Raw genomic sequence first — 23,898 nt, 5'->3', positions numbered from 1 at the left:
CAGACTTCCAGCATCAGTAACTCTTTAACGAAACGTCATCGACGCAAATCGGTGTGAGGTGAAAAACATGCTACAAGATCATTTTTTTTATCAAACGCAGCAGAAAAAAAGTCTGTCGGTTGTTCTGTGTGGTGAGATTATGAACATAAATATCCAAATATCACACAAACAGAACCGGATTTAATTTTTGAAAACTGAAAAATGCCGCTTGTTTTTTTTTTTTTTTTTTTTTTTTCTCCTGTTTCTGGTTTTAAATTAATAAAACAAAACAAAAGAAATCAGTCTTTTATATTCTTAAATTAGCGCGTTGACATCATATCCGGGAGATGTCTGTAAATTTCAGCAAAATCTCCTTTGGTTATCCCGTATGAATGCGCCACATGAAAAGCAGACATTGGGGGGGTCATTTATTTATTACATGTGGTCCCTAGGTATAACTAATCCTGTGCGAATAGGGTTTTACTCAAACATTAACATTTTTATAAGGCATTAAGTGCCTCTTCTACATGTCGGCCAAAGTAAACAATAGGAGACATGCACTAAAGAAGATAAAATGGGCCTGCTTGGTAATTGGGAAGCAAAAACAGAAGCAGTGAGCAGAAGTAAGAAGATGAGAAAGATATTCCCAAACCTGTTCTGGCTGTCACAAAAGTCTGAGAGCAAGGGGTGATGACTGAACAAGTGGATGCAACATGAGAACATCGTCACAGGATGTAGGGAACATGCGATGGCATCGTACGCTGGTTCTCTGTCAAACTCCTCTGAGATAAGACAAAAGAACCAATGGCATGTGGCGAGAGAAAGAGACTGACCGTACTGGGAGGCAATTACTACATGAACGTAATAGTGTGAGATTTATACTTGGGGAACAGAGTGGGAGAGAGATGAAAATAAATATAGAAGTTATGGACAAGTTAACAGAACAATTAAGCAGCTTCTTTTCTACATTGATCCTAGGCCTCCCACTAAACACTTCAATCTATCTGCTATTAATTCCTCTATCTTGTACAAACAACCAACATGATTCATGTATAATCATCTTGTTTAGATGTTTCACTGTCTCCAATTAAATTATATCGCACTCTTTCGGCACTCGAGTATTTCCAAAGGGTTTTACATTGTCAGCCATTTTCCCCATTTACATGCAAGGCACTAACTCTCCACTGCACTGCAATGTAAGATCTATGCTTCTGCTCTATGGCACACACACACACACACACATATAGCTACGTACTTCTCTATCATAAAATTACCTCCATCTTTTCAGAAAATGTGAACTTGATTTAGTTTATGTTGTGCAACCAGTGTTATTTCTTGACTAAAAATGTACGATGAATTGAAAGCAAAATGAATACAAAATGTGAAAGGAAAACCATAGTTAAATCAAAATGTATTAGTGTTTTTTTTTTTTATCAACTAATACAAGATAAACTATAATAGTTCACATGAGAGGAAATTCAATCAGAACTAGTTTCTTTTTTTATAAGGTATTCATTCATAACTTTTGCTGCCTGCAAAAGCGGGAAAAGTCGATAAGTGATCCAATAGGAAGTAAGAAGTGTTTGCGGAATCTTTAACAAATGCATAAACTCTTGTGCTTTATACATTAGTCGACTATATCTGTATCGACTAAAATCTGAATGTCATTAGTTGAATACAGTTTAGAATATAAAACTGAAATAGTCCTGATGATTACATTTTGACTAAAAACTACCGGTAAGTTGCATTTTAGTCAAAAGACTGACCTAAACTAAATCAGAATTTGTATGCCCAAATTTACACTGTTGTGTACCAACTAGGGTGCTGAACGATTGTGCATTTGCGATATTATCGCAATATCATAAAACGCAATTTTCTAATCACAAAGGCTTGCAATTTTTTATTTATTTATTTTGTTGTCCTGTCTTGTACTGTGAGTGATTAAGTAGTGCAGTCCACATGTTTGCATGTTTCATGAAACGTGAAGTTAGTTAGAAGAGGTAAAGACACAGATTTGTTTTGCTTTATTGTTGTAATCTGTGCTTTAAAATGTATGTTTTATATTTATTTAAAGTTTGAAACAGATTGATTTATTGCTTGCTTGTGTTCATTGAAAAATACATGACAAGAGGCCCTTGAAAAAAAAAAATTGCATATTAAATCGCAATTAGATTATTTTCCAAAATTGTTCAACCCTAGTACCAACCAGTTTTTTATTTATTTTTTTATTTTTTAGGTTTAGGGACAAACATTAGAGGTAGAGATTTGCAAGAACAAATCTGTATAGTTTGTTAAAAACAGTAACTATTGCACTTAGTGTGTCAGTCGTGTTGTACACATTAACCTTACAATATGTCTTTTTCAGCCTTTCACACACAGCCCTTCACTGCTGTCCAGCTAACCCTGCTTCAAAAATGGTATTTGGTCATGCATCCAGTGTACACTTCTGAATACTGTAGATGTCAGCAGAGGCTGAGCTTTAGTGCTGCCATAAAGCAAAGGGTTATATGACTCTTTATTAAACCAATAACTACAGACAGAAACATTTTATTTTCTACATTTTTGTATGTCTGGTTTTCTCTGTTACAATTCCAACAAGATTAGATTAGAGAAAACTTATGATATCCAAAAAAATTCAACAGAAGCGGTGTAAACAAGAGGTCATGCTGTGTGAGAAAGTGAGCAGGTGTATTTGGGGTTATTTTATGCAATTTTTAGAACAATTTAAAAAAAAAAAAATGGAATCCTATATTTGATTAAGGCAACAGCAAGTTGTTTTAAATCACATTCCTATTATACAACTGCATGCAGCCTATGTAATTCTCAGTTCCTTCAGTTTACTGTCAAGCTGTCCATTGCTCTTTTGTGGTTCTCTTTGTTTGAGTGTGCAGGGTTTGCTTGACGCATATGTCACTGAGACTATAATTTAATATAATATGTACTTGTACTCTTAGGAAAAATGAACGTGCACTGCATCCATCTGTGAGGAACTGTGTGGAATATATGTGTAGGCTACTGTATATGTTCCAAGCTGCACTGTGACGATCTCACTGCAATCTCTGCAACCCCTCAGGGTTACATTATAGAGCAAAGGAGAAAAAGACTGAAAGGGTGACATAAAAAAGATGATTTAAAAGGAGCCAAAGCTGTAGCGAGAGCTAAAGAAGGGATGACGCGGAGAGATTGACTGACATTTAGGAAGAAAGACTGACAGATGCGATCTGTTTGCACGGACACATGGTTCGAGTGGTGTGTGTCATGTGTTCGATGGTTAAGATTTAAAATATAAATCAAATCACCTGCCTAAGAAAAGAGTTGTCAGCAGAGAAAGAAAAAAATATTCTGTAAATAAATGTAAAAAAAAAAAAAAAAGAGAGATCACATTTGCTTTTGTGAGGCATGATAAGAAACACAAATAAGAAATAGATATTTGTTGGTATTAATGTAATAACCGAAATGTGCAAAAACTGCAAAAAACATAGATGTAAGGACTATGATCAATCACACAAAGGACGTAAAGGCTGCAATGGGGAATTCTTTAGTTGTGTTATTTTGAGTCTCAAATTAACTTGCACTGAAAACAAATCAGTTCAAACAGCAGGTGAGGTCAAAGGATTAATGAATCCTGACCTCGAGTTCGATTTTTTTTTTTTTTTTTTTTCTTTTCTTTCCCAATTGTCACGTCATTTTTGGCATGAATTATGACTGAAACTAAAATATTGGCAGCGTTTTCATCCCATCTCACACAATTTTGCCAAAATAACAAAGCAGTTCAAATGAAACAACTCTCCTCATTCTGTCGTTGGCTAATGTAAAACGATATGAAAGCAGCAAAGCATAGGCATAAATATTTTCAGATGAAATCATGTCACTTTTCCTTAGGTAGATTATAGTCGGATAAAGTTATATCCTAGCTATACTCCAGTATTGCATCTTTTATTTTAAATTAATTCTGCATTAACTGACTTTTTGTAATTAACAACAGTGCCTAAGAGACTAAATGGCTATTGATAGACTCTTTGATTGTGGGTAGAAACGCAGAAATTGTAAATGACGTTGCAGAGATCAAAGGGAAAGCTACAAAGTAGCGGAGGGTGTGAATGAGGTAATGAGAGCTAGGGAACACAAAGATGAATGAAAAATGAGCCATGAAATACTGTGAGGAGGTTAATAGAGTGTACTGAAGTTCAAGGTGGCTGGAGAATACAATGTAGGTGTGGATGCTTGGCTGAAGAGAAAATATTAAATCTCCAAAACTGCCACAGTCAAACAAATCAACACACCCGCAAACAGGAAAAAGAGGGAGAGTTTTTGTTTCTTATCAGAGCAACAAGATGGCGGGGCAGGACTGTCACTGAGCAGATGTTGCATTCACTTCACTTCTGTACCCATATTTTAAAATTCTGCTAATGAATCCAAGTGGTGGGGGGGAAAAAAAAAAAGCTAAATCCCTTTGACGTAATCTGTATTCTACAGTAGTGGCAGCATAAAATGTCTGAGGGATGTATTCTCTGGGGGCTGACAGCAAATCTGATTGCAGCATTTTGCAATCTGTGTTGGAATCATAAACTACTTGATTATCCTCAACAAAGACAAGGACGGAGCCACTGGCTGGTGTTTCCACCCAGTGGCTTTTCTGTCAGCTGCCATGGGACAGTAAAAAATAAACTTTGTTTTTTTCTCAGCCAATGGTATGACAGGCAATAACTCATCTGCTTCAAACAAGCTATTGGGAAAGTGATACATCCAAATGTATAAACTGATGATGAAGTTAGTCGACACCACGTAGATGTTCAGGAAGATGCTCAAACATCTGCTGCACTCATGAATTTATTCTCTGGCTAATGCTGATAAACATCTGTGAGGGAACATCCCTCCATTACCGTTCAAACATTTAGATATTCATCCTATGTTTTTTCAATCTTTGGAAATTATCGAAAGGCTGTTGTTTATTCAAACCCAACCCTCAAATAATTTGGATCCAGGGAGCGATTACTGGGAAGGAAAATGTATTAAATAAATATTTATCACATTAATAAACACAATTTACAGTCATTTGTAGCCCTAAATGCCAAAGAAATGATCTTTTCTTTGAATGTTTCGACATTTGTAGCAAAAATTAAAGAGTACCTGTTCTAGTCTTGCTTGTTACATAAAAAGTGTTAAATGTATTATTAATAAATCAAACAGAGCATAAGAATCATTGATAATGTTGGTTTTCAAGAACATACTAATTCTTATTTCTGTCTAAAAACTTTAAAATTGTGGAATTCAAAACTGCACAGATTTATACAGAGCAAGAAATAATCTACAGCCAGAAAACATTCAAAAACATGTTCTTTGAAAGAGAGGGGGTTTTTTGTATGTAAATTTGTGGAATAGAATTATGGAACAGAATGAGTGTTGAACGAAAACGATGTTCAAATCTGATCAGTAATTGCCAGTTATTGTTTTTTTCTGTTTTGATGATAGCTATGAACTATTTGAGAATATATAGATTGTTGTTTAATAATATATGGGTAAATAATTGTATTATTAGTTGTGCTTAAAAAAGCTAAATTGGTAGTGATTACAGGGGTATAGGATTAAATAAGTTTACACTTCTTACTACTCCTTTTCGCACATGTACAGTAAGTTTGAGTGTTTTGTGGCTCATATCAACGGTCTAATTCTGCTGTCGTAATTCATCATTTTTTTGTTTTCTAAACTGTTGTTCTTTTATCATTTTGAATTCTACAATTAGCCATGTTTTATCCTTGCAAATGTAATGTATGTAATATGTATGATTTTGTGAGTGAGTAATGCCATTTTAATCAAAATGTTTTTTGTTTTTTTTTTGCCATTTTAATCAAATTTTGTATTTGTAAATGGTTCTGTTGCATGTTTGCTATTTGGACCCCAGGAAGACTAGCTGGTTGCCATGGCACTAGCTAATGGGGATCCCCTAATAACAAATACATTTTACATGTTCAAAAATAAAGACATTATTCAATCAAATAAAAAAGATCATTCTAACAAGTTAGGACAAAAAAAATAAAATAAAAAACTTACAGTAAGTGCTCAGGCAAATATTAAAGAGATAACTGAATCACATGTATAATCATATCTGTTCCAAAGGGCGCTGGATAAAATTCATAAAACTTATTTAGTCCTCTTTTTTCCCCACTCAATTTAATCAGTCTGAGCATGTGTAGGAAAACAAGTGTATGCACATTGTTATAGGTTCATCATATTGAAGTATTATTATTATTTTTATTTCATGATTTTATGTCTAGTGAGACAGCCATCATACTTCAGTGATACAGCATTGCGTCATGTCCCTTATTTATAGTGTACATGTAAAATATGTTTTTTATTGGTGCATTGGTCCCCATATGTAGCTATACATTTTTGTAGTGATACAACATGGATTTGAGAACCCTAGAATATCAGAGTGAAGAGTGCTATCCTATCTCAGATCCTCATGTTTCATAGGCATACCGTACTAGCAGTGCATGTTAATGAAACCACCCATGGGAAAAATAAGATATAGACTTTATAATGTAATTGGTTTTGTAAAACAACACTGAATTAAGGATGTCACAGAGATTGCTCCTCAAAGGAAGATACAATATTATTTTTTATTTAGTCAGCATGTAAAAAATTTGTATGTATGGTCCCTTTGTAACCTGTAAAACCCTCATTCTAACAGCCTAATGCTGCTCGTGGTCACGTTTATTTTTCCTTTTGTCTAAAATGATGTCTGCCTTATGTACATTCACAGCTTTAAAGGAATAATAAATAAGTCTGCCAGATGTTTGCAAAGTAATGGAGGCAGAGCGCTGTGCATTTGTGTGGATGAGCCGTGAGTGAGTCTGAATGCTTATGTGTTTAGTATTGGACTGTTGGGGAATAGGCAGCCCTGGGGCCGTCTCCTCGTAGCAGGCTCTGAAAGCTCAGTGACATTTCTGCCATGTGAACTGCTAATAACTATGAGGATACAGAGCTTTGGACGGCTTGTAGTGTGTGACATTCACGGAGTGCACTCACATGAATCCATGAGCACATACACACAAAAAGGCCTTCCTGCAGCCAGATGCACACTTGAACTCCAATACACACAAGTACATACATGTAGTCCTGAAAAAAAAAAAAAAAAGCGGGCAGCAATTCACATAGCTGCCCAGCTATCATTCACTAATCCTTTACTGTACTTGAAACCATCTTTTCTTCACTGAATGGAAGCTGGTGGATTAAAATGCTTTGCAGTGTTTGGGGAACATGATCACCATCAGTAGGAGATATCCCTTTAGTACTACCTACGCACAGCATCTCATGTGGGTACTGCTTTAGAATCCTTCTGTATGGGTGTAAGGCCATTCACAACCTTGCCCTTCCCCACCTGTCTGATTTCCTCCACATTGCCCCCTCCATCATCACCATCCATCATATACCGTCCACTCTGCTCTCCTCCCCGCCATGGGACACAGGCTTCCATTCTGCTCCTTATGACTCCCCACCCCTGTTCAAGTCAAAACTCAAAACCCTGCTGTTCAAAAGTGCATTCTCTCTGTGACCGCTCTGTCCATTTTAATCAAATTTTAATACTGTCATATTTTATCCCATCGTATTGCGTTCTGTTGTTTTATTACTGTACACTTTTTTGATCAAATGTATTATTATTGACTCAGTTCTATTTGTGTCATAAGACATGTTGTGTCATTTCCACACACATGTGTATATATATATACACACATAGATTCACTGTTACCTTTTTCTGCATCAACTGGCAAGCAGATCATAAGTGGCAATTTGAACTTGACACAATTGGTATCTTTTCTTCCAATTTTTTCACTTTGCTTGAGGTCTGTCACTTGACTCCTATTTTTATCTCCACCAAGGAGGGACTATTTTTACAGGTGTTTTCTCATAGTCCCTGTGAGGGTAATACAATTGTTCATGGGGTGATTAGGGAGTCCTTCATCCCCCCTCATTGTCTCTGGCCAGAAAACAGCACTTGCAACTTTCCTGCCTCCAACCCAGGAGAAAAACTTGCTGCTTTTTTACGGTAGCCCAATACAAACTAATGCTAGAATATGACCAGCCCCGTGGCTGCACACTGTTTACAAATTCACTTTTCTCAAACTTATATCATGGCAGAGCCAGCAAAAAAAAAGGCAGAGAGGACCTTTGTCCGAGGAACGGAGCAACTCCATATAGTGACAGCTCAGCAGCAACACACGGTGGCGCTGCAACGACATTTTGCGTGATTGCGCAACAGGCACACACACACACACTCGCAACCCAGCGCTCCATCAGGCAGCACACACACATATCTATCTATTGATCTTCAGAGCCTCTTTGTCAGCACACACACAAACACATCACACACATTTCCACACTCCCTTCCATATTACTCTCACATCATTCATTCATTTTACTTGTCTCTCTTCCTCATACTGTTCACATTGTCACATGGTGCTGTATGTGTGAAAGCACCCTTAGTGTCACTGTTGTATTAGGATTTTTCAGTGATCGGTTGCGACCATCTTGGGAGAGCAAAGGTGCGCAAGTAACTGTAGGCAGGCGGCGAGGGGTGTGGAGTGTTCACAATAGTGACATAACCAAAAGAAACCTTTAGGGGGAACGCTAAGGGCAAGTTACTTGGTTCTGCTTTAAAAGTACTACTGGATTTTGATAGAATCACGCCATGGAAGATTCCATTACATTTTGGAGGTGATCTGAATCAATATACTGATTCTGATCAAAATCCCAAAATCTCTTTCTCTCCCCATTCTCAAAATTGTATTAATATCTCGGTTTGTAATTGACAGCTCTTTATGAAATTTGATTGTTATTTTGGATTGGTTCTTTAATTACCCAAGCAAGTTTCACCCAGATCAGATCGGGCATTTCATTAGGATTTGTTTGAAGGAAAAAAGGGGGGCGTCAAATTACATTTCGACTTACTGTATTGTTATTAATGGGGATAGAAATCTCTTTCAAGCCTTTAAAGTGTGAATGATCATGGTAACTATAAACATCTGGCAAAGACTATTTTTGGTGCTTGGTGGAGGTTTGCACTCTACGTGCTCTTTTTTTATCCATTCAATTTATTCTGCATTCAGCTCTGCAAGAGACTGGCATCATATTTGGGAAGCCTGATTAATTAATACAATGAATGTACTGTTGTGCTTTTCTTTATTCAACTTTTGTCTTTTCTCTACCCTACTCTAATGTTTGTATGTCATTTACTCAAGTTTCCTGCTAAATTGGCAGTATGAAGTGTTTGTGTGTTTGTGACTGTCTCTGTGAGTTAGACCTGAGATGGACTGGCAGCTTGCCCAGGGTGTGTTCTGCTGTGTGCCCTATGTAATCTGTGAAAGGCGTTCCATAACAATGATCTGGATAAGCATGTATGGATGAACGTCTTCTCTGAACTTGTCATTGTTTGCTTCACTCCCTCTCACACTGTTTTGCTGTGTCCTGCCGCTCACTCTATACTGGAAGGTGAAAATTGAATGAGACTGAATGAGCACAGTGGAAATCCCATCTGTGAAGACTGAAGTCCGAAGGTATTAATTAACTGAGTTATTTATAAAGGCGTGAGCTGCAGGGAATGAAAACATGAGTAATTCTGCATCTTGATAAAATGTTTCCACAAACACTTGCCAATACTATACAAAACAGGAGGTATAGCAAGGATTTATCTTATCTTTGAGGACACAATAATAATTATATAATGTAGCGGGGTTTAGAGGGCAGAAAAACAGGAGATAGACAATTGAAGAATTGTTTTTGAGACGTTGTCCTTGGAGATCTGGTCTTTTGAGAAACACTTCACTGAGAATCTGTTTCAAGTACTAATCCCTTCCAACCCTGTGCAGCCTTGAGATAGAAGTTTGTAGCTAACTTGTTTTAGGAGGCCAGAAATTCTAGACAACTCATTTAAAAACAATTATAATATCGTTGATTTGACGTCAAGGCTTCAGGGGGACTGGAATTGAAAATTCCGCCACGTTTTTTTTTTTTTTTTTTTTTAATTTCCTTTGTCTGCACATGCTGTTGAAGGTCCACACTACAAGTGCAATCTTTTTAAAGACAGCAATTGATGTTTAGTTATTGCAGTTAAATAAATGAATTTCTTTTATTGCATAAATGTGACCACCACCAGCCCTCCGTAAGGAAGGGTAAGAAACACTTTATTATAGGGAGGATATAAAAAGAGAGGGCAGTGTTACACCTACTGGAGGTGAGGGGGAAGGGGAAAGGGAGTCAGGGTAGGAAAATGGGCAGTGTTACATCTAGGTGGTGGTGGTGGGGGCAGCAGAGAGTTGATTATTTTAAAGTGAGTAGTTGTGCATATTGTGTTGTGTAATTTATTTATTTATTCAGTTTATTTCCGACATGGTTGCATTCACAGAAATTTTGTTCTTTTTTTTTTTTTTTTTTTTTTTGTACATGCCAAAAAAGGAGACGAGAGAAGCAGTTTGCTTAATCAAGCTAGTCTTGTAACGAGTATGACTCCTCGTGTGACTCTGGCGATGAATCTGCAACATTTTTGCATTTTAATTTGCTCCCTTCCGCTTTCACACTTTATATTTGCCAAGCACACCAAATCTTCTGCACGCAGGCAAAACGGTCGGTCGCCGATTGGACAGAATATTTTAACCTCCAATGCCATAATGATGTGGCACTGCTCTGTCACTGCTGACAGTCACGCCGTCACGTCCTATATTTGGTCTCTCTTCCTATGTTTTCCAACGGAAATCTGAAAAAAATCCCTGCCGAAAAGTCATTAATGATCATTCAAAATAACCCATAATCACACAATGCCACAACCTGCGCTAATGCTCTACATAAACACAGCTGACACCGCTGCATCTCCACCTGTCAGCGCTCATAGCCGTCATTTTACCGGTAAAGATGATGTGAAGATATGAGAATATATACGCAGATAAAACAGAGCAGTCAAATGTGCAGCCATCGCTGATCTTGTGAACAGTTGGGGAAAACAGAGATGAGTGAAATAAATGAATGACGTGGGAGAAATACTGAAAGGAGTGAGGAAATGTGACCCTTTTTTTGTGTGTTTGACAAAGTGACTCTGAAAATGGATGGATGGATGTGTGTGTTGCTGCTGGAGCACTGGGTTATGAATGTGTGCTCGTGTCTGTTGCCGTGATGGGCGGCACGCAGCGGCATAGTTGCTGCTGTTGTCACTGATCGAGTTGCTCCGTTACTATTGCGCTTCAATGTAAAGTCCTATGTCTGGTGCCTGCTGCTTTCTCACATGGTTAAAGACCGCACCATGCTTCGCTTGAGCCGAACCGAGACCTACATTTTTCAGGGGACCAGAGTTCGCTTGTTTGCTCCGCACCAGAGTTTCAATGACCTTTCACATATCGCAAAAAAACCGTTTAGTATCTGAGGAAGCGAAGCATGGTGCGGAGCAAAGAGGCATGTGTGAAAGCACCCTTAAATATAATGGTGGTGGCCGTGAACAGAGGAAAGGAGTGAGTGGTTATACTAACAAGTATTTGGGATCAACGTGTCTAAGGTTAAGCCCAGTACGAGTTTATCCCACAGCCCAAAGTGTGCATCCAAGACCAATGCTTGTGCAAGAACTGCTACTGCAGACCCAAGAGCCGCCCCGGGCGTGAAGATGCCGCCAGGCCAGCAGAAAGAGCAGGGGCCAAGGAGCCCCAGGCCAAGGTTTTTAAATCTATTAGGCTAAGCAATAAAATGAAGAGCACATTGTCCTCTGGCCAAAACATATTTGTCCAGGTTCTGATCATTAGTTGAAATCATATTCCGTAATCATTACGCAAATCAGTTTTATAATAACAACAAATTTGCATCCACCTACAACCTTCATTTATGTTTCAGAAATGTATTCATCAGAAGTGCCTGAAGGTGGATGAGAGACTATTACTGATCCGCGAGTGCTAATGAAAGTGATTTTTAAAAATGTTAAGTGCTAGATCAAAGCGCTGCGTTGAAGTAAGAGGCAAAAGGTGTATGAATATATGGAAAAGTAAAAAAAAAAAAAGAAAACTACTTTTAGCTGAACACTTAATCTGAGCAAAATCAGCACCTATAAACACAAAATCTGTGATTTATTTTGCAACTAATAGTATTTGACGTAGAGTTTATGTATTGTATAACAAGTGTTCATTGAGTTGTTAGGTGTTTCTTTAACTTAATCGGAAGGTATCGTTTGAACATTTTATTTTGAGTTAATGTTTTAGTTGATTTTACACTTCTAAATCTATAAACAAAACAAGAGCACTCAGAGAGCACATTGTCTTTGCCAGATATTGTCAGTTATCTGGAACAGTGATACTGATCATTCACACTCTAAGGCTTGGAAGACATTTTGTACCCCATTAATAACAATACAGTAGGTGGAAATGTATGGGCAGTGTTGGGCACCCCCAATTTTTCGAAACAACGCCATGAAATGTGCAAATCGGATCTACAACCTGGTTTATTAAAATAAAGATCAGGGTTATTAATATAAATCTGAATTATTCACGGCCAATAATAAATAATACTCAAATGAGTCAAATGAGTCCACAAGTTAAGTGGCTATTAGCTTAGGATAATAAATTAACCACATTTTTATCATTATCACACAACATAAGTAAATTCTATTTATATAGCACCTTTCATAAATAGAAATCACAAAGTGCTTTGCAGTAAAAACAGTGCTTAACAAAACAGAATAAACAGTGATTTACAAAGATACAATACAAGGCAGTCCATCAAAATATGGGAAAAGAAAATTCAATGTTAACACCAAGTTAATAAAAGAGATTAATTAAAAGCTTGTCTGTAAAATTGTCTCTAGCTGGAGGAGTCAATAGTTAGTGCAGCGTAGAGCCAGTGGCAGAGAGTTGTTTAATTGTACCTGATGTGCTAGTGCTAGCACTGGTGCTGCTAAGTGCATCAAAGACATGGCATTGCTTGAGTATAATGCCGTGTTGTGTGGCCAAATGTTTGGACATATTGGTTGTTACCGCCTTTGGAGCACAGATCCCTCTTCCAGGAATTACAGGTGATGATCCCCGAGGTGTCGTGTTTCTTTGTGAAATACAGCAGCTCAACTCACCTCTGCTCTGCAGCAGCTTGTGTGTGGCACGTCATTGCAAATTTGCGAGTGGGGTACGTTGTTTACAGTGGCGGTGCAGCCTGGTAAGAATCAATAGCAGAATCATAAAGGATTTTTGTTAGCGATTCCAAAGAATCGTTTGACTAAGAACCCGTTCCCAAACGAAAAAGGTTAACGATGCACATCCCTACTCCGGATAGCGCTAAGCATAACAATGACAGTCTCTGAGAAGAGACCTTGGCAAATGCTATCAGTATACGATGGTATCTGGCCTGCTTAGGGCAGTGTGACCAGGAGATTCTGTAATCACATATGTCATTACAAACCTGTTGCCCTCCCAGTATTATTTGGTAACCTGTAAGTAAAGTATTTTCAGGGACTGTAACCCCTGCCTTTGTTAAAAAACAAAACTAACTCACACACCTTCAGAGTCCAAGTGACTCCTATAAATACATGCACACATTTCATGGTGGGTCGATTGCCTGGTGGATGAATAATCATTGGTGTGAAGCAGCTGTATCGACCATGCCAACAGCCTTTATTGATTGAAGTCCATAAAAGACATGGAATCTTAGCATTAATAAGTCAGCACAAAGCCCTCCTCTGTATACAACACAGATATCATTAACTGTGGCACTGCTGTTACAGTGGTAATGGCTATAATCAAGCTCTCTACTGATAGTGTGTGTATGTGCTTTACTGACTGAGAACAAGCAGATTTGCGTCATATACCTGTGACTGACTTGTCACAAGTATGACTTTAACGTTCTATTAAATGGTGGTTACATTAATGGCCCATTTTTACACAATCAGGTGAACAGTAAAAAATGTTTTACACATTTTTATAAGGATTATTAGTTTTACTGCTAGTTTAAAAAAAAAAAAAACCTAATACATTACCGTCTAACTGTATCTTAAAGCTAATATCCGGAGTTTCTGACAAACATTTCGATGTCCCGCCCTAAACAGCCTCACTTCCTCCCCTGCCTCTGCCAATCTACCAGAAGCCACACTTAAACATTACAAGGTTGTATTGGGTGGCATTGATATAGGTCCATGGGTCAGGTAAGAGCCAAAATCATATTTACCTGTTTGCTGTTGTGAAGCACGACCTTGTTTCCGTGCACAGTTCCACATTCACTTTGATTGACAGTCTCAAAAACAGGAAGTCGAAGCCTATTGGTTGGGCGCACTTGGCGATCGTTTCCATTTGTATAGGGGTATATAGGACAAAGGAGGGACTTGTATACCTTGATGTATATGAATGACCACCAGCAGTGGACCCTAGTAAAAGACTAGTTAGGTATTTTTTCGCATTTCAAAAGAATCATACGTAAACATGGATTTCTCAGAAACTCCGGATATCAACTTTAAGTAAAGAGAGCAGATATTTGACTCATAACTCTCAGGGCCTGCTTTCCCTAAACACATTTTTTTTTTTTCCTGAAATGCAAAAGCTCTCAGGAGTATCTTTGAATAGCTTTCCATTGGAAATGCTTTTATCTAACTGCTGTTTTAGGATTAAAAATGTAAGAATTACCTTTAAAAATGGAGAACATGGTTAATGCATTAGCATGAGCGTGTGTGAAACATATGACAGGCTTCATGCTTAGCAGTACAAGACATATCTATATTTTTAGACTTGTTCTCATGACAGCTTCTGATTTTTCTATGCCTCGCAGCAAAGAAAGAAGGTTCTTTTCTTTTTACAGATTCATGTTTTATTTGTATCTAACAAAACAATATTAAGCATTTATCCTAAATTACATCAGAAAACTTTAAAGCCTACAACCTCCAGTGCCGTGATGATGTGGCACCGCTCTGTCACTGCTGACAGTCGGGCCATCACGTCCTATATTTGGTCTCTCTTCATATGTTTTCCAAAGGAAATCCTGGAGGTTAACTGATGATTTTCCTACAATCTTGTGCACTTAATTTGAAATACGTTATTAATCCCTAAAGGGAAATTCGGGTTTAATCGTAAAGGGTACTTTGGTTTTCTCTGGGTAACTATGGTATCCCACGTCAATTTTGCGATTAAAACGTCTAAAATGTTGTTCTTGCATTGGCTAATGGTATTACAAAAATTTATTTTAAAGCTGCTGGACACCATTTTTTTATTCCGATAAATCCATAGTGTAGGCCTTACTGATTTATAAATTGAAGATCCAACACTTGTTGACATTTTCGGGCATTGCATATTAGGATGTGGAGCCATGGAGACGGATGCTTAGAAGTGTTTTTACTTTATTCTAATATCATGGGAAATACCGTTGAACAAATTAGAACAATAACGGTGTCAAGCAAATCAGTGTCCTCTTTGTCTGGTGAAGAAACACAAGAAATCTTGCTAAGAAAGGTACAAATACCTCTATGCGTCTGTTTAAGGGACTCCACATCCCACAATGCAATGTGCAAAAATGTCAACAAATGGAGTGTTAACGGTGGAGATGAAAACAAACTTTCAAGTGGCAAATTCAACCTTTTTCCTTTCTGTTTGAAGTAAAATCCATTAGGCATACACCATGATTATATATGATAATAAAAAATGATTGTGGGTAGCAGCTTTTAGTTTGAGGGATGAAAACTGAGTAAACACCATCAAAAAGTTTATTATCTTGTACTAATAAGACTGTGCTATAGCTAAGGAAACCAACAATGATGTGATACAATAAATTTTACTTCATAGTTTTATTGTATCTTGAAACTGAAATCCTAAGCAGGCCCAAATCAGGACGATAACAAAAAGATCAATGCATCAAAGAACAATGACAAGCAGCATTATTATATATTAATCCATCACATCAGGATACACTTTGTCACTGTGTCTATGGACAGTCTTCCTATGCACAAAGCCTTAGATAAGCCTGTTTCTTGTCAGTGTGTATACATCAAGGACTGTCCTTTATTCACCAAAACAATGTTGTTTTACACTGTCTCATACACTTTTCTATTCTGGTGATTGAATGCCTCAGGCACAAGATGCCTGACGCATGTTAATATAAAAGCAAAAGTAATATAGATTTAGTTTATGATTCATGATGCTGCGATCAAACTTCCCTCCCATTTTTTTAAATTTTATTTTTAGTGTAAAAAGAGAAGAAATGTGTAAACATCACAACATTTTGTTCAGTATTACAAACACAATCAGCTAAGAAGTTTTCTCTGAAGGTGCTTTGTCTTATGAGTGATCCTTTTATTCCAGTCAAGCAGCTGTGCTGAAAACAAAAACACGATTAAACACGACCAGCGCCGCTCATACTGAATAATTAATAACCCATTCCTTACAGCTGTGAACAGTCTTTTGTACTCCAACTGCCATGTAGGTTTGACCTATGCTTGACTGTTTGCGTGTCTTGGTAATGTATGTAAAGCCGTGAATGTGTTTATGTGTGTGTTGTGACATCGTAGACTCGCTGAAATATGTTGTTTCCTGACGAAACAGAGTGTAAATGTTTCAAAACACTAACATGTGAAAAACACACTGACAGCAACAAAGGTGTAGATATTGAAAAAAAAATAAAATATGTATTACACCCAATTGTTCCACGTATTTTCACAATAAAGTGCTTTCTTTTGCATGATTACACTTTAAAAAAAATGTATTATAATACAAGGATACGCTAAAAAGATTAATCATATACATTGACTAATACAGACAAAAAAAGTTTAACATGTTAAATGTTTCTGCTTTGTCAACCTCAAACACTGACCTTCATGAATCAATAAGTTAGAGACATAATCATTTGTTGTTCAAGGTGCCCAACTGCTGTACTTTAATTTAGTAGACAATATTTTACTACCTCGACCAAGCCTGCAGTAAAATCATTCATCATAAAGAATGTCATTGCATAATTTAATTGAATAAACTATATTTGTCCTCAAGGCAGCAAATGCACACAATATCGACCTATTCTGACTGCAGCTGTCACTGTTTTTAAACATATTGAATTTTTTATTTTTGTTGTGATAATGTTATTTATTTGTGATGAGAGTGAGTGCAGGTTAAGTAGAAAGTGAATTCCAGAAATGGATACCAGTATTATTCTTAAAAAGTTGATGACAACTCAATGAAAAAAAAAAAAAAATCATGCAACAGGTCATTAATATGTCATGGCTGAATATTGTTTGCTCAGCAAAACATTAATCATGCCTCCAATATTGGCTGTGTGCAGGGCTTCCAATGAACTTTTTAGATCACCAGCCAGCATGGCTCGTAGATTCTTAAAGTGACCAGCCAACCAGACTTTCCACCAGCCAATTTTTTTTTCTAGCAAAAATAAACTACATTGAGTGCCACAACATAGACTTAAGTGTTCCTGTTTCTTTAAAAAAAAAAAAAAAAAATATATATATATATATATATATATATATATATTTTAGTTGATTGCAGAAATATTTTAAAATGGTAAAAAATATAAACATTTAATTTAAAAACAATGTTGTAACAATGCCTAAAAGGTGCAATATGGAACTTTGGGTGTGTCTGAGAAGTAAACCTTTTATTAAGTACCATATATTCTCATAACTTAAACAAACTTAACTCACATGAAAATTGGATCCCTGGAACACTGTTTGTACTTAGAAACAAGAGAAGTAATCCGTACTAAGAATTACATGTACTGCAGAGAAAAAAATGTTTTACTAACATGCATGTTCTTCAAATGTAGTAAACAAATCCCACTCCCCACAAACTGTATAGTGCACATTACTAATGCTTTATACAGCATTAGTAAGGGATTAGAATCTTCAGTTCCAACTTTATAATATCCAAATATTGATAATAAATGCTTCATAACAAACATCTGGCCCATGTGTCACTGTAATGTTTATAGATGAGGTTTACTAATCCTTTGTTAATCATTAACAAACACTTTATAAAGTGTATAAAATGTTGTGTGCATCAATAAACTGTTAATATAACACCAATTATAGCATTACAAATCATTAAAAAATATTAACTATCATTTCATTGTTTAACAGTAAATAAACGTTAAACTAAAGATGAATTAACTTTCTATTTACCTTTTATAGATGATGGTTATTAATATAAAGTGTTTACCGACATTCATTTAGTGAAGAGTTTTATCTTCAATTTCTTCTTCTTTTCAGATCCTCTTTCATTTTAATTTTCCCCTGTGTCGGCAGCAACCTTCCTTTTTTGTAGTTCAGGTTTTTCAACACCTGATAAATATCTCCACGTTTCTTTGTTTTTTCCTAACTAATTTTGTAACTTGATTTCAGCTCCTATTGTCTGTTTTGCACCGTTCTGTTTGTTGTCTTTGATACCAAACCATAATAATCACGCTACTGTAAGCATGTAGCTAATTGTTGTATGACACGTCACAAAATAGTGTTCCTGGGAAATGTAGGATTAGTACAACCAGTGGTGTTGCCAGATATACGTTACGTTTTAGACTCTAAACACAAAAAAACCCTCAATTTCTTGATGGTAAAACGGCCCAATCTGGCAACAATGACTTGTCACATCGTTTCTGCAGCCTGCCGATTCAAACAGACGCAGTGGTATTAGTTTCGTTCTTCACCAGCCAAAATGGCTAGTAACGTTACAATGTTACCCGCCAAAGTACATTTTTACCCGCATTTGACAGGTTGACGGGTGTTAATTTAAAGCCCTGGCTGTGTGAGAAGTTATGCTAGGGCAATAGAGTTGTTGCACTTGTCCTATGAGAGGATGTTCAGTTACGTATATCTTAACTAAAAAAAAACAAAACATAATTATATATATTTTAGGCAAAATTTGGCAATTATGAGCAAAAAAGCAGAGGAGTATGTTCTTGAGTTTGGTGACCATGAATCAGTGGTAGAGCGGATCATCAAGTAACCGAAGGGTTGGGGGTTCGAATCCTGCTCTATCCAAGTCATTGTCATTGTGTCTTTGGGCAAGGCACTTTACCCACATTGCCTCGTATGAATGTTGGCGGTGGTCAGAGGGGTCGTAGGTGCGAAATCTCAGCCATGCCATGTCATTATGCCCCAAGGCAACTGTGGCTACATTGTAACTTACCACCACCGGCATGACTGATGTGAGTGACTGGTGTGAATGAATAATAGTTTCTGTAAAGTGCTTTGAGTCTCCTTGAAAAAAGCGCTATATAAATCTAAGCCATTATTTTTATCATGTCACTGAGCGTATTTAGCAGATGGAAATGCCAAGTATACAATACAGTTTACAGTCAAACACTTATATCCACCTTTGGCTCAATTTTTACAAAACATTGTGTGAGAAGGTAGTTTCAAGAAGCTTTTTGAAATAAAAGTATGTTTTTTTTTTTTTTTTTTTTTGTGTATGTGTGTGATGGACTTCATAATTTGCAGTAGGTCTAAATGTCTCCATTTTGGTAAAAGTTGCCAATTTTTTGCGAATGTGTTGCAAGTTACATGGATGATTTGTTGTGAATTTTCAAAATGTTTTGAACATTAGAGGCTTGCTGTAATCAATTTGATTCCTTACCAATTCTCGTATTGATTCTCATTGGGTGATGGAATGAAATAATACAAATGCTTTAACTCATTATCTTATCTTTGTCTCTTTAATTTCCTGCAGGGATATCAGTTATATTTTAATCCACCAGGTAAGGCAGGTATGGATTGTTTTCACTGGATAATAATATATACAATATGACAGCAGTTTGCAAACATTTGAGAATATTTACAGTGCTCCTTTTGAACTTGAACAACTTGATCCAAAACTATTTCAGACATAAAACAAATAATTCTTCTGTTAAAAAAAAAAGAAGAGCATATTAACCAAAAGTACAGCTGCACTTATCAACTGTGGTAGATGAACTGTTTTTGTGCAGACAAATTAGCATATTTGCCTTGTCAGGAATGATACTGGACTTAGGGTGTCTCCATTTGTGGAGAACACCTTTCAGATGGTGTTGAGGATGCTTGGACACAGAGATATAGTATTTCTCAGCTAAAGTTGACACCATTGGCAATGTGTCCCTCTTCATCCACCACCAGAGGGTGGCGCTGTCCTTGGTTGGGATTCTTTGGGTTCTTGATCCACTCTTTGGATTATGTAGGACCCTATAAAATCCACATTAATGGGATCGTGGACAGAGTCATGGAATCGACCAATGAAAACTAAATTCACAGTTGAACTTGGAAATGAACAGAATTGGCATGAAACGCTGTCACCGGAACATTTTTTTTTTTTTTTTTTATGGGATAATGTTTCCGGGAAAACTGCTTATCAGGTGCCCCGCCCGCCCTCTCCCGTCCCTTCACACAGGCTTCAAACACCGCCTAAACTGCCAAGAAACAACGCAAATCATCACTGACTCCTAAATATGGAGCTACCAGTCTATGGTTTAAACAACAAGATGCTTGCGTGTGACGTCATCACGTATTTGCGATGTAAGAGGAACAGATAATCAGAATTGACAGGCAAGCAAACAAATGATTCCTAGGAATTGGATTACTGGATAACAGTTTTTGATTTCCATCCCTAGGTATGGCACAGTGCAGCGGATTGTGTCTTTAATAGCATTTACGACACAACAGGTATCTTTGCGTTGTGGAAATGTCAAGTCTCACCATAATTATTGATGCACGCTGAGCTGATTACAACAGTAACAGTACTTCTACTTGAGTAGGGTATATCAGTACTCTTTACACTTCTGTCCTTTCATTATCTGTGGGTCTGAGCCTGTATGAGTTCTTCCACAGCCCAACATTTCTGTGTGAAAGGGAGTTATTGCCATTGTTTCCCACAGGTGAAGATCATTACCTCATTGACTATAAAAAGTGTCCCAGTTCACTTAATCTTTGCTAGTTTGTCTGTAATAATTAACCTTCCTGGTCTGGTCGTTGTCACCTTAATTAATTTCTTCTGTTTGTTCTAACACAGCATTGATTTCTGTAGTAGTCTTTTATTTCCTTGGGTCTTTTTTTGTATTGTGTTACCTTTGATTTGGAAATGTTGAATACGTTTGGAATAGGACGAGAAACTGCTTCTCTGCTCTGTTCACTCTGTAACTGCATCCAACCATCTAACACATGCATCTCCAAGCCTGTGGCATACTGTACATATCTGACAGAGGCGCTCATACAATCAATATTTTTCTGTAAGGACAGAAAGCCACCTACTCTGAGATAATGATTTATTCATAAAGAATACAAAGTGCGGATGGAAAACAGAGAACAAGGTCAAGTTCAAAATGAAAGCTGCATTTTTATATTTTTTTTATTTTTTTTCAAACTGCTGCCTTTATCGTGATGGCTCTGTTATTGTTTTATCAGGCTTGTCTAAATGTGAAAATCCCGACCTCGATAAACCCAAGGAATATCTCATGAATTCACCTGCACAAACTTTAGGGTGGATAAATTCTAAAGGGAAAAAGCACAGTACATTTTCAGATTTTAGACACATGCACACTTTTAGAATGAATTCTATGCGATGGTTTAAAAATGAGACCGTAGAACACTCACAAAATTACCTAAATTTCATATTTTTTTTCCAAATGGCCTTCGGACCACTGTTTGGGGACCCCTGCTTTGAATACATTTCTAAAAAATATCTACAGCCAAGATCAACCACCCAGCTCAAAAATTAACAAACAATAAGATGGTATAGTAAAATTATCATTTGGTATAAAAATAACAGTAGATCATTGTCAAATGCTTCTATCTAGTTAACATGTGGGTTCAAGAATGGGCCAAGAACTCTCACCGATGAAAGAACACTTGACTTTAATCAAGCTAAGGGGCTCAAAATGTCAGACTGTTTTACTCAGACAAGAACAGTAATTCTTGTTCTTGTCCTTAAAAAGACAAGAACAAGTTTTGGAAATGTTACATTTTAGGTACCATTGTGCTGCCAGAGAAAAAAAGCTGATTGATTAAAATCTGTTTGGGTGGAAAAACAATCAACTGACAAAATTAGAATGCTTTCCCATTAAGAGCTTTGTTTCACTGCAACAGCTTCAGTATCAATTAGAATTAGTTTGTCTAAATCTTGAAGGATTTTACTCTCACTATAATAATTTAGCTTGTTTTATTTTCGGATTGGTTTAAGATTAATATATTTTATCACTGAATGCATCTATTCAGTTCACAATGCCCGCCCCCCCCGAACACACACACACACCCACCCACATATACTTTCATGCACACATGGACCAAGAGACAACCATCTCAGTCTTAATTGAAAGATGTAATCTTGGAAATGGAAGCCATGAAACATTCAGAGTGAGGGAGTGTGCATTAGTGTTTATGTACATATACTGTGTGTGTAAGCCTCAAGAGACTCAGTGAGTCGCTAAAACTAAACGTTGATGACCTCCTCCCCTTTTATCTTTTTTAATCTGAACCGTACTTATCTCGTTTTCATACTCATCTAAACATTTGGGTCCTATGCTTTTATCCTCAAACAATCCCTCCATCTTGTCCCTCTCTCTATTGATGCGCTTTTTCTTATCACTACAACAACCCGAGTCCCTGCAGTCCTTGAAGTTGTCATTTTACATTACCATCCTCATATGCATTCTCTGCTAATTTCCATGCCCCTATGTAGCTTTCTCTTGATGTGTCCTTTTGCCCTGATTTTATTGTTTTGTGATCTGATCTCTCTTTCATCGACAACTTGTCCTCTCTTTCACTAAGATTTCTGTCCCTCCCATACAAACGCCTTGCTCTTAACACATTTCCTGTCGTTATGCCTCTGCTCTTGTTCCTTTATGATCTTAGACTCCTCTTTTTTATGTTTACCTTAATATTTTAGTCTTTGTCAGTATGTTACAGTATTGTCATTTGTAATCATGTTGTTTAAACATGCGGACTTCATTCCAATAATATTACAATTTTGCAAAAGAGCAAGGTAAAGAGCCACTTGACGATTGTAATTTGTTTTTGGTTCAACAAGAACATTTACTTTATCAACAGTTTTTGGAAATAAAGACATCACTCCTCTGTCTTTGTGATAAACAATTGGAAAATAATTTTGACTCTAATCAATCAGAAACACGGATAATTTTATTTTATCTTATTAGTTTGTTGCGGACTGAAGAGAGTTTGCTCTTAGCTAGTAAAGTAGCTTAAAACATAAACTCATCTGGTACTCAGAAATGGCAATTTAGATATGGAGGTCAGAAAAGGGATCAGTGGATGGATGGGCAGTGTTACACCTTGGAGGGAGGAAAGGAACAGGGGAGATGGAGTTAGGGTGGGACATTAGAAGGAGTGATTGACACTAAGTTATGTTAGTTGTGCTGAAAGTGTATTGTGATGTTACTATTGTGCATTTTGTGTTGTGGGGTGTAATCTATCGAACCAGTGACTAATGTGGAGAGTATGAAGAGTTTAAAGCAACACTTAGCTTAAAGAGTGACTAAACCCCTGCTTTCTCCTGACCTGCCACTTGGAGGGAAATTGAAAAGAATGCCTTGACTATGGGCGGGGCTCTTGGAGCAGTTAAGAAACGCCCAGTCTATACTATAAGTTCTCTAATGAACATTCTATGCTATGTTAACTAGCTACTCATTATACCTCTCTGTTCACTATTCTCTCAATCCAACCTACTCACCACAGATTGAAAAGCCCACAGTTGCTAGTTTTCATAAAAGGGGCGGGGCTAACAGTGCTTGTTTGTGATGCAAGATGGTCCCAAAACGTCACATGATCTTGGTCTCAGCCAACAGCAAAAATCAATTGTAATAGCTTTATGCATGGCAGTCGCTGACATTTTCAACAAAATATGCCAAATTGAAATACTTTGACTAAAAATGTTGAGAGTTGGACCAGGATCAATCAACAGCATTACTTCATACACTTTGTATTCAGCAGGAAAAAGTGATTTG

The 23,898-nt window shown here is 37.0% G+C and overlaps 1 protein-coding gene and 1 long non-coding RNA gene across 2 annotated transcripts in view; one reads left to right on the top strand and one right to left on the bottom strand.

Annotated features, from left to right (window-relative positions):
• The window catches only part of pdgfd (platelet derived growth factor d), a 136,212-nt gene that overhangs the window by 83,993 nt on the left and 28,321 nt on the right, over positions 1-23,898 (bottom strand). The gene's annotated exons all lie outside the window — the stretch shown is intronic.
• Positions 1,257-23,607, top strand: LOC114474926 (uncharacterized). Its single transcript, XR_003675402.1, has 3 exons — positions 1,257-1,292; positions 14,646-14,652; positions 23,418-23,607. It is a non-coding gene; the product is annotated as an uncharacterized LOC114474926 (long non-coding RNA).

This window comes from Gouania willdenowi, chromosome 13, assembly GCF_900634775.1.
Source record: "Gouania willdenowi chromosome 13, fGouWil2.1, whole genome shotgun sequence".
Lineage (NCBI taxonomy): Eukaryota > Metazoa > Chordata > Actinopteri > Blenniiformes > Gobiesocidae > Gouania > Gouania willdenowi.
This window is presented reverse-complemented; position numbering and strand designations above follow the sequence as displayed.